This window comes from Asparagus officinalis, chromosome 8 (assembly GCF_001876935.1).
Source record: "Asparagus officinalis chromosome 8, Aspof.V1, whole genome shotgun sequence".
Classification (NCBI taxonomy): domain Eukaryota; kingdom Viridiplantae; phylum Streptophyta; class Magnoliopsida; order Asparagales; family Asparagaceae; genus Asparagus; species Asparagus officinalis.
The window spans coordinates 82,607,675-82,613,004 of record NC_033801.1 but is presented as its reverse complement, the minus strand read 5'-3'; positions in this window follow the sequence as shown (position 1 = coordinate 82,613,004).

Below are 5,330 nucleotides of genomic sequence, written 5' to 3'. Positions count from 1 at the left end.
GAGATGAAGGGAGAGGCTCTCCTGGGTAGGTTTAGAATATATACCAAAGAACTAACCCGACCCGAAACCTAATAAGACCAAACTAAAAACCGTAAAAGAAAATAAACTGGAAAACAAACTGCCTTCTGTAGGCATTCTGCTGGACACATATCACTCGATGTCTCTCATATATAAACACCTGTTGGGTTCCCAAACACTGATAAATATATACATCTGATATATTTACATGATTATAAATCATAAGAGAATTATGATTCTTTAACTTGGATTCATTAGGAAAGCGGGAAAACATAGCATCAATGGATTCATTAGGAAGCATTTTAAATAGCTTATAATCATGCATGAGTCCACTAATCTTAGATTCTTTAACTTGGGGTGTTCCTTCATGTGTGACACATAATTTTTGCCAAATTTCGTATGCGGTTGCACACGTTGTTCGCGTGGAAAACTGTTTTCTTTTTCATTGAGATAATTGTCATCTTGGATTACAAAGATCCGGTCTTTTATAGATCCGGTTACAACTAAATCAAAGAAAATAAAGAAAAAAAAATTACAACTTTCCTTCTGTGAACAAATCACGAGCTCAAAGAAAATAAAGAAAAAAAAATTACAACTTTCCTTCTGTGAACAAATCACGAGCTCCTGTTTTGCGGTCGCTCGCTTTGGTGGGTTCTTTGCCTGCGCCGGGGTTAATCCGTGGACCACCACGCGATCTAGATCCGGTCGGATCTACACGATTATGCGGGTATTATTCCACGAAGGGAATAATAGCCGGGAGGGATTAATCCACCAAGGGAATAATCGCTCGGATCTCGAGATCTAAGACCAAGCTTAGATCTGGAGTGTGACCTCGTGTAGATCTCAGATCTGTTCTTTCTTCCTCTCGAGATCCTGCCTTTTCTGACGTGGATGGTCGCCGAGGATCAGATATGTACGTCCAAGTCTTCAAGTCTTCAAAACTCCGAGTTCACTCTTCAATCCGGCAGAGTTTCGGCTCTTGAAAGTTCCACCTCTGAAAATGAACATCTCTAGGCCTATTTATAGGCGTGGCTCGGCTAAGGCCGAGCCGCCTTGAGGTGGCTCGGCTTTGGCCGAGCCCCCGCGGGCGGTGTTTTCCGACTTTTTCGAGTCGTTTTCCGTTGTTTCCGGTTCTGTCCGTGATTCGGTTGATTGAGACTCTGATTGGTTGATCTGATTTGGCAGTAAGTTGGATTCCTGATTTGGCAGTAAATCCGCTTCTGAGTTCGAGTCCGAAATTGATCTTGATTCGATCGTGATTCGTCCGAGTTTCCCCTTGGTTGGATGGCTCGTTGATTCCTCAACTCATTAGCTTGATTCTGCACGCGGGTGGATGCATTCCGTCGCTTCTGTGCGATTCGTCGATCTCGTCGCCTCGTTGGTTCGTCGGTTTGTGCCGAGCTATGCTAGGGGACCTATAAGCAATTTTATATGCCTACAGATACCCCCTCCAAAGTATTTCAGTCTCGTTCTTTTATAGAAGAGTCTGGGATACTTTGGATATGATTGTCCCTACCTTCAGTCGGTATAACGGGACCTCGGAATGGCTTCTGTTCTTGACTCCTTCAATTCTCCAGGCTTTTCGGTGCTTTGTCGAAAGTCTGTAAGAGTTCCGGTGCTGCATTTATTGTCTGACCGTTTGTCGGAATTTTCTGAACTTGAAGTCGATTCCTTTGAGCTGACCATTGATTGTGGCGTCGAGTCTTTATGCACAACGCGTTGTCCGGCGTAGTGTGGTTGAGTTATCCTTAAGAATATTTATAAACAATATTCTCCAGGAACTTCTCAAACCAAAAATAGGGAATAGTTTATACTCATATACCTTATTGGAGTATTAAGAAGCAGTTTATACTCGTATACTTTTCGGAGTGTTTTTGTGCCTAAATGAGCTGAACCGGCTTAAAATGAGCCAAAAAAGGCAGTAAATCGGCTCAAAAAATCCTCCAACTCCTCCGAACAAATGGGAGAGGGGTGAGTGAATGATGGACTGAACCGTCGCTCGATTTGAAGTCGTTTCGATGCTCGGTTCGGCTTCAATTTGGATTTTGGTTCGAACTGGGTCCGGTCCGGTTCGGTTCGGTTTGGTTCAACCCGGTCCACCTTATATAAAGGGGGTCTTTTTCTTTTCTTTTTTCTTTACCCTAGGGCCGGCCCCCCCCTTTTTGCCTCCTTTTTGAATTTCTCTTCCCTCGAGCCTCCGTTCTCCCTCAAAACTCGATCTTCGTCTTAGATTCATCCTTCCTTTTGATCCTTGACTGAGAAATCCCTCGAAACTTCCATATTTAGACTTTCCTTCGAGCCCCTCGAGCGCGTGGTTCGAGCACTTCCAAGATCTAATTTTTGTCGGATCCTCGAGCTTCCCCTCAGGTATATCTCCATAATCTTGATCTATTTCATGTTTGATCTAGTGTATGGAATAGCGGGATCGCATATAAGGGTTGAGGGAGTGATTTGATGCCTCAAGCTCGCCTTTTTAGGGGATAAAAAAGTGATTTTTATTTCTAGATCTGACCTCTTGAATTCTTTTTCTGTAGGCCATTATGTCGCGAGTATCGAGAGGTCGTTTTCCTGCTGCATCGGTTGATGGCGCGCCTCCCTCATATGCTGGTGAGCAATTTTTTGACCTTTTTCGAAAATTTACAAATTAGTCCTCTTTTTTCTGGATATTTGCAAATTAGTCCATTTTACCCCCCGTTGTTCTCCTTGGTGAGGCAACCGGGAAAGGCCTTGGTTCTCCTTGGTGAGGATCGACGCTTTATGGAAATTTTGCAAATTAACCCTCTTCTTCTGAGAATTTTGCAATTTAGTCCTTTTACCCTATTTTGCTCTCCTTGGTGAGGCGATCGGGAAAAGCCTTGATTCTCCTTGGTGAGGATCGACGCTTTAAAGATGGGTTTTGCTTGGTCAAAACCACATCTCATAATAAAGGGGGCGTTTTGACGCTGCATTGTGCTTTATAAGGCAGGGATATATTGTCGATATACCCTATCTTATAAATGCGCAATGTGGCCAAATCGTCTCGCCCTTTATAAGGCAATGACTCTATCTTACCAATTTGTAAGATGAATTCAATTTCCTTTTATATCTGAAATTAACAAACACTTAACTGCTTGTTTTCAGTGGAATATCCTTCCGGAGCTTTTTCATCGCATGCGGTGAATGGACGTCGTGATGAGTATTATTCCACATCTGATGACTTTTCGCCCATTCCGTTCACCTCCCAGTTTGCTCCGGGCACGTCGTTGGAAGTTGTCCAAGTGGTGAGGGAAGGTGGCCATCAAGCTCTTCGCCAGCTGATCACAGATGCGCCTCTCGTGCAGGATGCCAGTTCCGTTCAGTCTCTTAGGAAGACTGACTTCTTGTTTGGAGACTCTACCAGGGATCCCGATGCAGTATTTATTGAGGCTGAGCAGTGGCTTTACCAGACTGGCAGTCGTTATATGTATTTGCCGAAGATTCCTCGACACCGTTCTTTGACTGAGCTCAGGCGCCAAGCTGTGAAGCGGGAGATGTCGTGGAGTTTGACAAAGGAACATGAGAGCGTTCACTGCGGCTATATTACTCATCAGGCAGTTCCTGGTTCGAGCCGGGATCACATTGTTGGACTACATCCCGGAGTACTGGGGCTAGATACTCCGCCTCGTAACGAGTTCCTCGCCACTGCTTCTACTTTGAGGAATCGCCTCGCTATCTTAGGACGGGAGATGCCTGCACCGCGCCACAGATTCTATGGTTGGGTCCATTCTTTGGACAGGTTTTGGTGGGCTCGTATGACGAAGTATGTCTTGAGCCGATGGAGCGAGGAGTTACATGCTTGCGGCCTTTATGCAGCCATTCGGGCCACCATGCATGGCTTGCCTACAAGCGCGAAGCATTTCTTTGCCCTATGCGAGCTTTACAATCCAGATTCCAACACTTTTCTGACCAGGCACGGAGAGTTGGGCTTGGCTCTACATGAGATGCACAAGATTTCTGGTTTGCCCATGGGACAGATGTTATACCAGGAGTACTTTCCCTCCAACCATGAGTTGAGTCAGCTGAAGGATCGCATGCCCGACCGCTACGAGACCTTATGGGACCTCACTTGTCATTATCACATTGCTTTGGCGCAGTCTAAGCCCCTAGCGAAGAGGACCAAAGCAAATGTGAGCCTGAAGCAGTTCGCATCATACTTGTTCAGGAATCTGGAGAGCCATTCTGGCCAATCTATTTGTGAACTGGCACCGCTGACTCCTTCAGAGGTTAATGAGCTGCTGAATAAGACTAACGCCCAATCCTATACCATTAGCAGTTCCGAGAGCGGCTTTCCTGCAGGGACTAAATTCAGATCGTTCTTATATCATGCGACCACACCGATTCGTCCGATGACTCTCCTTGCCGGTTATCTCGCCATCTGGTTGAAGAAATGTGTGGTCCCGTATCAGTCTGGTGACGCTCTGCCACTGGAAGTGCTCTATCCTGCAGTTCAGCTTGCCTACAAGAAGGAACTTTCGCTTCTTCCGGTGATGGTTGCTAACATTCATCGAGGGCTTCGGCAGATTTCTGGTGCTTTTACACGGAGAGATGATGATAAACCGACTCAGATTCCTACCATTAAGGTAGAGCTCCCGTATATTTATTTGATGGCTTGGTTCGTTCTTCATCGTTCCGACGTGATGTCAATACCGAATGCCATAGATCAGTCTGTCCCCTTTCTACAGTTGCTTGAGAATGGTGAGTGGGAGGGCCGAGGATTCCCCGATATCAGGCGTCAGCTACAAGTCCACAAGTGCTGGGCATTCTCCACTTGCTTTCCACAGTTCTCCAGCCGGTACGGCGAGTGTTTGATTGATGAGGAGAAGCCGAGGGAGTATAGGACTTATCTGGATATGGGCTGCTTTAATTGGCTAGTGAACATTAGGCCGGGTTACCTGACTTTCCGGGTGGGGAATCAGTGCTTCATAGAGCCGTATCTACCTTGCCGATTCGCCCGCCAGTTCGGTTATGACCAGCTTTATGTTGGGAACCCACGCCAGCAGCTTCGGGCTCATGGAGGTTTGGTGGACGGTCTTCGTGCATGGTTGTGGACCGTGACTGGTTGCACTGGAGCTAGGTTCAGTCTCCCAGGTACTGAGCGGCAGTTGAACCTCACTTTCCTGAGCTGCAAGTGGTTGCTAGCAGCTAATAAGACTGTCCGTGTGAAACCTATCGAAGAGTTGGTGGCCGAAGAAGCCTCTCAGGTTGATTCTCGTGTTATCCAGGATGGTGCTCGGTCGCAGAGGGCGCGGGGCAAGACCCGCCGAATTGATGCCGAAGGTCACAGGGCCTTTAGT